Here is an 11,216-nt window from a genome sequence, read left to right on the forward strand (position 1 = left end):
AGAAAGAGAGAGAGAGAGAAAGAGAGAGAGAGAGAAAGAAAGAAAGAAAGAAAGAAAGAAAGAAAGAAAGAAAGAAAGAAAGAAAGAAAGAAGATAAAAAATGAATGTTTGGTAACCTCATGACTGGTTTGCTTGTGAGGGCTGCGGGAAGCCAGTGAGAATGAACAGAGGACAGTGTTGGGGATAGCCTGAGGACTGGGGGGTCACAAAATGGTAGTGGGTAAAGGCAGAGAGGAAAGGGGTGATGGGCTGGGTGGTTGCTGGAGCTCTGACTGAGCCCTAGAGCTGGGGTAGAGGTGGGGGTTGATTGACTACTACACTGTTTAGGAAAGGTAGCTGAGCGTGAGCTAGTGAGCAAGGCAGGCAGCAGTGGTCCTCCATCTCTACTTCCATTCCTGCCCCCAGGTTCCTGTCTAGAAACGCTTGTCCAGGCATTCCTCAATGAGCCTGTAAGTCGAAATAAACCCCTTGCTCCCCCAAGGTGATTTTGGTCATGGTATTTATCACAGCAACAGGAAAGCAAGCTAGTGAATTATACCAAATGTTTATGGGGAAAAAATTACATCAGTTGTCTATTATGGCTTCCAGAAGGCAGAAGCAGGAGAAATCCATTGAAATTCGGACTATGTGGTCAGCATTAATCTAGTAACTAGACACAGACAATGAAAGTACATTAGTATGAAAGTATCAGGCATGCAAGGACTCTTAGCAAGTTTTATGCAAGTTGAATATAACAATATTATTTTTCCTCTATAGTGTATAAATTGTGGTTAAAACAGATGTGGTAGCACATGCCTGTGATGCTAGCACTTAGGAAGTGCAAGCAGGGAAATCTGGAATTCATGAACAATTCCAGCTACGTAGCAGCTTCAAGACACAGTCTGTTATACATGAGACCCTGTCTCATATCTCCACCCACACCTATCAACAGAAATCACGGTGAGCAAGAAGGCCCTCTGGTCTTTGGCAGTCTCTGTATCCATCAACGTTTTGCAGCAGCAATAACAATAACAACAGCACACATGCCCGGGCAGCCGTAGGTGGTACTTTGCAACAGTACAGCTATCATACAGTCTTCCTGACAGTGGGACTCTTAGCTCTACAATTGGCACTGCTCTTGAGTACCTAAGAAGCTAGGACTCCTGAGTCCTCAGAGCAGCTGCTGCAATGCCTTTGGCGTCTCCTGAGCCATGAAGACACCTGTTGCTGCTTTTCACCTGGACTGATGTTGAGGTCATGGCCATGTGGCTGCTATAACTGCTGCCTCTCTACATTGTTCTCTGTGACAGTTCTAATTGCATCCGCTCTACCCCTGTCCTGCTCAAGTGGTTCCCAGGGCTTCCTTGCTCCTGTGCTGCAGCTGCTCTCAGAAACCCCACTTTCTCCAGCCATCAAGCTGCGACTCTTTCAGGTATCCCCGGCCCCTGCCCACCTCTCAGCTCCACAGGCTCTGCTTAACCAGCCAGCTGACCAAGTCAGCCAGAAAAAGACCACTCGGGAGAAGCTCTCATTTGACCTGAGGCTGTACCATTAGGGGGAAGCAGCATGGTGGGGCATTTCCCAGCTCCCTTGCTGTCCAGTTATCTTTTCGTCAACTTGACACAAGCCAGCAGCATCTGGCAATTTTTTCTCAACTAAGAGCTTCAGTTGAGGCAAGTCTGATGTGGGAGGCCCCAGGTCACTGAGAGCGGCACTACCCTGTGCTCGTTGACCTGAGTTGCATAAGAAAGCAGATTGAGAAAGCCATGAGAGGTAAGCCACAAGCAGCATTTCTCCATGACATCTGCTTCAGTTCCTGCCTTGAGGTCCTGCCCTAAGTTCTGTCTCACAATGGACTAGAAATACAAACTGAAACAAGTCCTTTTTCTCCCCAAGTTGCTTTTGGTTATGGTATTTATGACAGCAATAGAAAGCCAACTAAGAGCCTGCCTACATCTTCAGGAAAATGGTATTCACATCAGCCAGAGAAAACCTCCAGGCACATGAAGATCTATGCTTACACCAAGGTGATTTTCCCGCTTTGTCCCAGTCTCTGCAATCCTCCAGAGGCATGGTCTCCCTCTGGACTGGGCAGAAATGGCTGCAGAGCCATCAAAGCTGGATTAGCTACAAATCAGGGCAGTCGTTTGAAATAGTCATGACCATGGTTACACCCTCAGGACCAGAGCAAGCTGCTGTGATCATTGTATAGTTTTCTCTAAACATAAAGAACAAACTGTTATAAAGGTGGTTTACGGGTTGTATGACAGGTAGTCCTGTTGTCCAAGACCTGTGGAGCAGCAAGCCAGATTCTGGCAGCTTCCAGAGTCAGGTTGCCATGCCTCTACCATCTTTGTGGGAAACCTTCATTTTACACACAAGCCTAAAGATTTATCATTAATGTGAATAGAGATTTTGACCAGTTTTTAAATCTTGGGAAAATTGCTTGCATTAGAGTTTCAAAGAAGAACCACACAGGGCACGCAAGCTATTACTTTAGCAGCTACCCAGGGGAGGAGAATAGAGAAGGTAAGGAAAAGGGCCATGCTGTCTGAGTTAAGACAACGTGGAGATCAGCCACAGGGTAATAGGCAGTGAGGTACCTGATAGGGAAAGAAGCCCAAACAAAGTGCTTATTAAAGAGAGAGGAAGAAGAAAGGGAAAAGTTACACTCTTCTATATATCCAATAAAAACATGCATTGGTGGTTTGTGTGAGAATGTACCCCGTAGGCTGGTGTGTTTAAACACTTGGTCCTCAGTTGGTAGAACTGTTTGGGAAGGATTAGGAGGCGTGACTTTGTTGGAAGAGGTATGACATGGGGGTGGTGGGAGCAGACTTTGAGGTTTCAAAGGACGTGTGCCATTCACAGTGTGCTCCCTGTATCCTGCTTCCAGATGTGAGCTCTCTGCTGTGCCTGACGCCATGCCTTTGCTCTGCCTTAATGATGTGTAACCATCTGGAGTCATAAGCCCAATTAAACACTTCCTTTTATAAGTTGCCTTTCTCAGGGTGTTTTATTACAGGAATAAAAAAGTTACTAAGTCACAGGCAGACTGTTGCAGCTCTGTAAGAGACTGTCAATTGTAGCAATGTTTTAAGGATGCAACACCTGCCTGGTGTTTAAGGAGAGGCAGGTTCCTTCATCCATCTCACTCAGACCTCTGTGTCTCTGGTATCACACTCAGCTGCTGCCACTGCAAGGTATATGGACATGAGACTCCTTCTAGGTACCAGAGTTCTTTATTTTTTTAAGGATTTTATTTATTTATTTATTTATTTATTTATTTATTTATTTATTTATTTATTTATTTGATATATATGATGAGTACACTGTCACTGTCTTCAGACACACCAGAAGAGGGCAGATCCCATTATAGATAGTTGTGAGCCACCATGTGGTTGCTGGGAATTGAACTCAGGACCTCTGGAAGAGCAGTCAGTGCTGTTAACTGCTGAGCCATCTCTCCAGCCCGGTACCAGAGTTCTTGAGGAAAAGCACAAAGGCATCCAGTTCCCAGGTTCCCAAATCACTACATTTTTCTATGCTGTCCGAAGGTACCCAGACCAAGTGTGATTATTTTATTTATTTATTTATTTATTTATTTATTTATTTATTTATTTACTTACTTACTTACTTACTTTTAGTGACATGGGGTCTCTTGTAGCCCAGGCTGGCCTCAAACTTGCTATATAGTTGACCAGGACCTTGAACTTTTTGTTTTCCTTCCTCCATCTCCTGAATGCTATGATTACAGGCAAACACTACCACATCTGGGTTATACAGTGCTAGGAATCAAACCTGGGGCTTCATGCATGCAAGGCAAGCACTCTACCAACAGTACTATATCTGGATGTTTGCACTTAAGTTTTTGCTTCTTCTCTGTTTCCTGTTTTGTAGGCTTGGAAGGATTTTCACATCCTTGTGTGTGTGTGTGTGTGTGTGTTGTGTGTGTGTGTGTGTTGTGTGTGTGTTGTGTGTGTGTGTGTTTTGTGTGTGTGTGCGTGTGTGTGTGCGCACTAAGGGTCATACATTGGTTAACAATATAAAAAACCTCTCCATTATTATTTCTCTCCCACTATTTCCTTAAATATCTGCCCTAAGTTTCTGGCCTTCCATCAGTCTCCCAGAGAGAGGAAGACCTTGGTCACATGGTGACTTACAAAGAATCTTCTATGAAAATTCAATTCTTTTTAATTTTATAGAATACTGTTGGAATAAATTCAGATGAATACACATCATATTATTTAATAAGAATGTCACATTACATTGTTACGTGACATACATATATTTATCATAACTGAATCCTGTTTAAAAAACAAAACAAAACAAAACAAAAGCCAGGATGCTGGAAAGCTGACCTGGCTAGTGAAAATCTGAGTACACGCACATTGGATCCATCTTGTAAACATACTATAATTTATTTAACTAGCCCTCTGGTGTCAGACTTTTAAATTTCTCCCCCTGACTTACAAATAAAGGCAATGAACAATTAACTGGTTCACATCCATTATCTTAGCTTCCTAACAGTGGAAATCCTAGGCCAAATACTATGAATTTCTAGGAAGTCTCTAATGCATGCAAATCCGAGTACCCACCAGGCAAGTCTCTGCCTGCCAAAACTATACTAAAGCAATGAGTTTGAGTTCATTTTTACAGGTAATGTGCGTCCCAAGCTGTTGTGGCTGTTGTGTTTTGAATGAGAAATGGCCCTGACAGGCGCATGTACTTTAACACCTGGTCCCCAGTTGGTGGGACTGTTCGAGAAGGTTACGAAACTTTTGGAGGTGCAGCCTTGCTGGAGGAAGTACATCATTGGAGGTGGGCTTTGGGGATTTATAGTTTTACCCCACATCCTGTTCTCCCCTCCCCCCTCTCCCTTCCTTCCTCCCTCCATCCCTCCGTCTCTCCCTCTTCCTTACTGTGAGGCTAAGAATGTGATCATTCAGTTTCCTGCTCTTGTCCCAGGGCTTTCCTTGGTTGTTGCCTTCTCCCATCACAATGGACTCTCCCTCCCGAATCATAAGCCAGAAGAAATCCTTTTCCTAGGTTGCTTTTGGACATGTGACAGTAACAGAAAAGTAACTAAAGCAAGGGATATCTGTGTCCGTGTCCATGTCTGTGTCCGTGTGTCTGTGTCCATGTCCATGTGTGTGTGCGTGTGCGTGTGTGTTCTGGACATTCTAATTTCATGATTTGCCATTTATTGATCCATTATTTCTCAGCTCCAAATTTGCCCCTTCTTTGCATACTCTGTGATAACTGGCCAGAGACCTTTGAATGGTTCCTCCTCCCTGTAGTACTAAGGTATTGTCGGCAGGGGCACTAGAGAGTCAACACACTGCTTCTTGGTTTCAGACTATTTCTTTTCTCAGTAGGTTCCTCCTTCTCCCATCCAGGCTCCCATTGCATCCAGAGCTCAGCAGCTTCCCTTGGCATCCCACGGTGACAGTTTATAGTGAAATAACGTCAGTGAAACCTCCCCTGAGAAGCATACCCTGACAGTCTAAGGCTCAGATTTCTAGCAAGTCCCAAGAACACAGAACTCAGCAACTCTTCCATCTTATTGGCCATGACTGCCCAGGGATATCTGTCACTCCTACACTCTTTAGAACTCTCTTTGCTTCTTACATACAAATTCCTTGTCACTCCAATCACAATGTATCTATTCATTTATTTTTATTTAAGTACTTTCTATTTATTTGCAGTGCTGAAGGATGGACCCAGAGCCTCATAAGCAAGCACTCTACCACCGAGGTATAGCCCCAGTCCTATTATGGTTAATTTTTCTATTAATCTCTTTATTGAAGTCTCTCTTCTGCTTGGACCCTGACTGATCCCTGAGTTCAGAGAATAGCTAGCTAGTGGATGATGTCACCTGACTCCTCAAGGCAGTCTGGCCCAGCCCCAAACATACTATGCTGCATGTTGTTGGATTTTTTTTTTTAAGATTTACTTTTGTTACTTTTAAGCATGGCTATGTGAGAGATGGAGGAGGGGGAGAGGGAGGGGAGGAGGGAGGGAGGGAGGGAGAGAGGGAGGGAGGGAGGGACGGAGAACACAAAAGCACAGGTATCTTCGGAGGCCAGGAGCATTGGATCCCATGAAGCTGGAGGTACAGCTAGTTGTGAGCCATCCAGTGCGGGTGCTGGGACTGAACTCGGATCCTCTGTAAATACATGCTGTTAACAACTGAGTCATCTATCCATCCCCACTATGTTGCTGTTATACAGAGTTGAAAGTTTAACTTGAAATTTCAGGTTTCAGAGCCTTGTTGGCTTATGATGTAGGAATTAAAGTACAGGTCTTTTTTTGAACAGTATCCTTTTTCTGTTTCTGGAAACAAATTCAGTGGTGTCCCGCTCCACCATCTCTTCTCTCCTCCCAGTTGTATCTTCCTGCCCTGCCCCATCTCAGGATGCTAATCCATAAAGTAACATCTTCTGCATATTGTTCCACCATTGGAAACAGGTAGCCTTGGAGTTACCAGTCCCCTCGCATGGGTAGCAAGCTTGTGAACTAAGGAGGAGCATTTGTTTTTCCTTTCCTGGTATCACTGAGTTTCCATCAGCCCATGAACTCCTGATAAGGCTGCTATGGCTGCAAAACGCAGCACTCACCTCAAAGGGAATAGAGACAGTGCATTCTTTTTTTTTTTTTTTGGTTTTCTGAGACAGGGTTTCTCTGTGTAGCCCTGGCTGTCCTGGAACTCACTCTGTAGACCAGGCTGGCCTTGAACTCAGAAATCTGCCTGCCTCTGCCTCCCAAGTGCTGGGACTAAAGGCGTGCGCCACCACATCCGGCGAGACAGTGCATTCTTAAGCCAAATCTGAGTGATCATGACCCAGAAATACAGATGCACGGTGCCCTGAAGGACGTGCTACTGCGGGCATAGTTATTAGTTACCGAACAACAACAACAACAACAACAAAAGTCTCAAAAACCAAAGCATTTACTAAACACAGGAGGAGAACACAGTGGCCAGGTTACGGCGAAGTGAGAAAATGCTGCCTTAGGTTTCAGATGCTATCTGACAACATTCTTAGTTACTGGATTGGTGGATGTCACTGGTCTGTTAAGAATACATTTTAAGCTGGATGGAGGTGGCGCATGTCTTTAACCCCAGCACTTGGGAAGCAGAGGCAGGCAGATCTCTGGGTTCGAGGTCAGCCTGGCCTACAGGGCAAGTTTTAGGACAGCCAGGACCCTGCCCTGAAAAACAAAACAAAAAACAAACAAACAAACAAAAGGATACATTTTAGATGCTAGAGACATGGCTCATGGTTGTTTACTGCTTTTTCAGAGGACCTGAGTTCAGTTCTCAGCACACTGAGACTGTGACTTATAATTGCTTATAATTCCAGCTCCAGGGGATCTGATGTCTTTTTCTGGTGTCTGTGGGGACACACATACCCACACGGACACACACGTCTACATACATTTGGAAAAGCTTTTTTAAAAGAAAGAACACATTGTAAGCAGCACATAATATGCAGCTACAACTGAAGCACGCAGAGGCAGAGGTGGAGGCAGAGGCGGAGGCAGGAGGATTTCCTAGTTCAAGACCATCCTGCTCTATCTACATCTGAGTTCTAGGACAGCCAGGGCTATATGGGTGACAGGATGTCACTATGTAGCTTACGCTGTCCTTACAATTATGGCAGTCTTCCTGCTAGGCAAGCACTCTATGTCTGAGATGCAGCCCTCACCTCCCATTCTGAAATCTTGATTCTTTCTGCAGCTTCGTGTGAGAACCTTGTTATGTTGGTTTGGATTTGAAACTGGGTTTATCATCTTAAGGACTTCACTGATCTCTCATCCTTCCAGAAGGACCTACTGGAGATAGATGTTGAGTTCTTCCTAACTCCCACAGCCTCCTCTTCCAAATGCAGTTGCTTCCAAGGACCTTATACACCAGCTCTCCCCAGAGGACACACCCATCCCAAGCCACAGCCCCGACGTGTCCCTTTCTCTGAGCTGCTGAGTTCTTTACTCCCATTGGCAATGTGGATCTCTAACGGAGAGATTAGGATGGCGATATAACCCCCTTGGTAGAGTACAAAGCTGTGTTTCAGTTCCTAGAACCCATAGGTGTGGTTCCAGCAGTCAAGACAGAGAGGCAGGATAGGATGATCAGCTAAGGTCATCCTTGTCTACCCTGTGAATTTGGGGCCACTCTGGGCGTGGTTTGTTTCCGCAGGAAGTCTACTTGAGAGAAAACTCATTTTTCATTCGCAATGGGTGTCATTCTTAGATGACTTCTGGGCTAGGGATGGAGCGTGCGTTCACTTCTCCTTTCACACTAGGTCCCCACCTGCACAGACCTGTGCAGGCCCTGTGCGTGCTGCCACGGTCTGTCTCTGCGAGTGTGTGTGCGTCAGTCCTCTGGTGTCTAGAAGGCCTGACTTCCCTGTGTCCTCATCCCTTCTGGTCTTTTTTGCCTCCTCTTGTGCAGAGTTTCCTGAGCCCTGAGGGGAAGGCTTTGATGGAGACATACCTTTTAGAGACGAGCGGTCTAAGACCCCTCACCCATATTCTCTGGCTATGGGTCTCTGTGTTTGTTTCCATCTACTGCAGAGGGAAACTTTGATTACAGTGTGAGGCCCTCTCTCAAAACAAAACAAAAAAAAATTAAAAACTGTGTGAAATAAAGATTGCATTGTTGAAATAATAGTACCTGGTTATTAGGTGAAAAGTATATAAACCACAGAAATATGTGAAAGCATATACACTTGTATTGGATATTCATGAATAATGTTTATATTAAATGTTATAGTTATATATTATTTAAGTATTCTATATACACTTAATTTGTATGTTATATATTTACTGCATATATTCAATATATTCTGAAATTTTGAGGCTAGCTTTGGCTACATAGTAAATTTGAGGCCAGCCTGGCTACATAATGAAATCCTGTCTCAAAAACACAGGCAAAGAGCTCAGTCAGAGAATGCTTACCTTATCACACACTAGGCCCTAGCTTCAACCCACATAAAAGCTAAGTGTGGTAGCACACTCTTGTAACCCCAACACTGGGGAGGTAGAGGCTGGAGAATTAGAAGTTTAAAATCATCCTCAGTGACTTTGAGTTTGTGGCCAGCCTGGGCTACAGGAGATACACATGCGTGCATGGATGTGCATGTGTATGCATATACACAGACACACAAAATATAATAAAAATTATAAAACAAACCAGTAGAAACAAAAAGATGAACTGTATCAGAGCCATCAAGTGCTCCTTGCTCCCTGACTGTGCCCCTGCACCCAGTCTTACATATTATTCCAAGATTCTTCCCACTCACAAATATTACCTCACTTGGGTCAAGTGTCACCTCTCCTGTAGAGATGTGGAGTGCATCCCATCTTGGGCCTTGCCTGGTCATTGCATGGCTCATTGTCTGAAGCCTTCCTGTGGCTGTTGGTTATAGAACCACAGTTTTCATGCTTTGCTCCTGAGCCTTGTAGCTGATGCAGAAGTCAGGAACACAGACAGTATGGAGGAACCAAGGCTAAACCTGGAGGGAGCTGCGGGTGGTCTCTCTATCTTAAGACTAAGATTCTCCCATAACAAGCAATATCAGAGTAGTTTAAAGAACGGAAATTTGGTCTTTCCTTTCGCTGCTGCATCCGCAGCCATGAGTATGCTCAGGCTACAGAAGAGGCTTGCCTCTAGTGTCCTCTGCTGTGGGAAAAATGTCTGGTTGGATCCCAATGAGACCAATGAAATCGTCAATGCCAACTCCCGTCAGCAGATCAGGAAGCTGATCAAAGATGGGCTGATCATCCGGAAGCCTGTGACTGTCCATTCCCGGGCTCGTTGCTGGAAAAACACCTTGGCCCGACGGAAGGGCAGGGATATGGGCATAGGGAAGAGGAAGGGTACTGCCAATGCTCGGATGCCCGAGAAGGTGACCTGGATGAGAAGGCTGAGGATCCTGCGCCGGCTTCTCAGGAGCTACCGGGAATCTAAGAAGATTGACCGCCATATGTATCATAGCCTGTACCTGAAGGTCAAAGGGAATGTATTCAAAAACAAGTGGATTCTCATGAGCACATCCACAGACTGAAGGCAGACAAGGCCCACAAGAAGCTCCTGGATGACCAGGCTGAGGCTCGCAGGTCTAAGACCAAGGAAGCACGAAAGCGCCGGGAGGAGCGCCTCCAGGCCAAGAAGGAAGAGATCATCAAGACTCTGTCCAAGGAGGAAGAGACCAAGAAATAAAGCTTCCCTCATGTCTGTACATAGTGGCCTGGCTGCGGCCTCACTTGGATCGGTCATTAAAATAAAACAAGCCTTTGTCCGTTGTCCTCTTAAAAAAAAAAAAAAAAAAAAGAAAGAAAAGAAAAAGAACAGAAGTTTGGCCAGGCAGTGGTGGCACACACTTTTAATCCCAGCACTCAGGAGGAACAAGCAGATGGATCTGCCTGGTCTACCAGAGTGAGTTTCAGGACAGCCCGGTCTATACAGAGAAACCCTGTCTTTAAAAAAGGTTCTCCACAGTTCTGGAGGCTGAAGCCTCTCTTGGATCAGGGATTACAGGCAGTTGAAGCATGTGATTTGAGTTCTGGGACATGAATACACATCTTAGACAAGAGCAGCCAGTGCTCTTAGCTGCTGAACCATCTCTTACCCCTCCTCTGCTTCTAGCAATTGCTTTGGCTCTGAGCTGCACGGCTTCACTCTGTCCCCCCACCATGCCAGGGCTTTCTTTCTGTGCTTGCTTTGTGTGTTCCCTTTTTTCTTTCCTTTCCTTTTTCTTCCCACTCCCCCCCCCCTTCTCCTTCTTTCCATTGCTGAGGGACAGAACCTGGCACCTAACATCTGCTGAGCAAGAGCTGCCCCATGGCGGCATATCTCCAGCTATCTTCTCAGGAGGAAAAGGGCCCAGTCTAACCCAGTAACAACCCTATTTTAGTTCAACAAAATTATTTCCAAATAAGGTTACATCTGAGGTTCCCAGTAGATAGGATTTGCTTGGACGCTTTTCAATCTGTCTCTCCCTTGCGTCCCATGTGTCCGTGCTTGCTACTTTTTGAGCCTCTCAGAGGGGAGAGAGATAACACCCATAACAAGACTGAGGCTGGACTTAGATAAAAAAAAAAAAAAAAAAAAAAAAAAAAAAAAACCCACACACTTTTTTTCTTAATTGGAGCTTCTTTGTCAGACTAAAACACTTTGTTTTAACTGATCTAATTGCATTGCTCCAGGTGTGGGGTAAAGAAAGTACTCCTCC

General features: G+C 45.0%; 1 pseudogene; it reads left to right on the forward strand.

Annotated features, from left to right (window-relative positions):
• The first annotated feature begins 9,617 nt into the window (after positions 1-9,617).
• LOC110296756 lies at positions 9,618-10,214 on the forward strand (annotated as a pseudogene).
• The last annotated feature ends 1,002 nt before the right edge of the window (positions 10,215-11,216 follow it).

Source organism: Mus caroli, chromosome 6, assembly GCF_900094665.2.
Source record: "Mus caroli chromosome 6, CAROLI_EIJ_v1.1, whole genome shotgun sequence".
Lineage (NCBI taxonomy): Eukaryota > Metazoa > Chordata > Mammalia > Rodentia > Muridae > Mus > Mus caroli.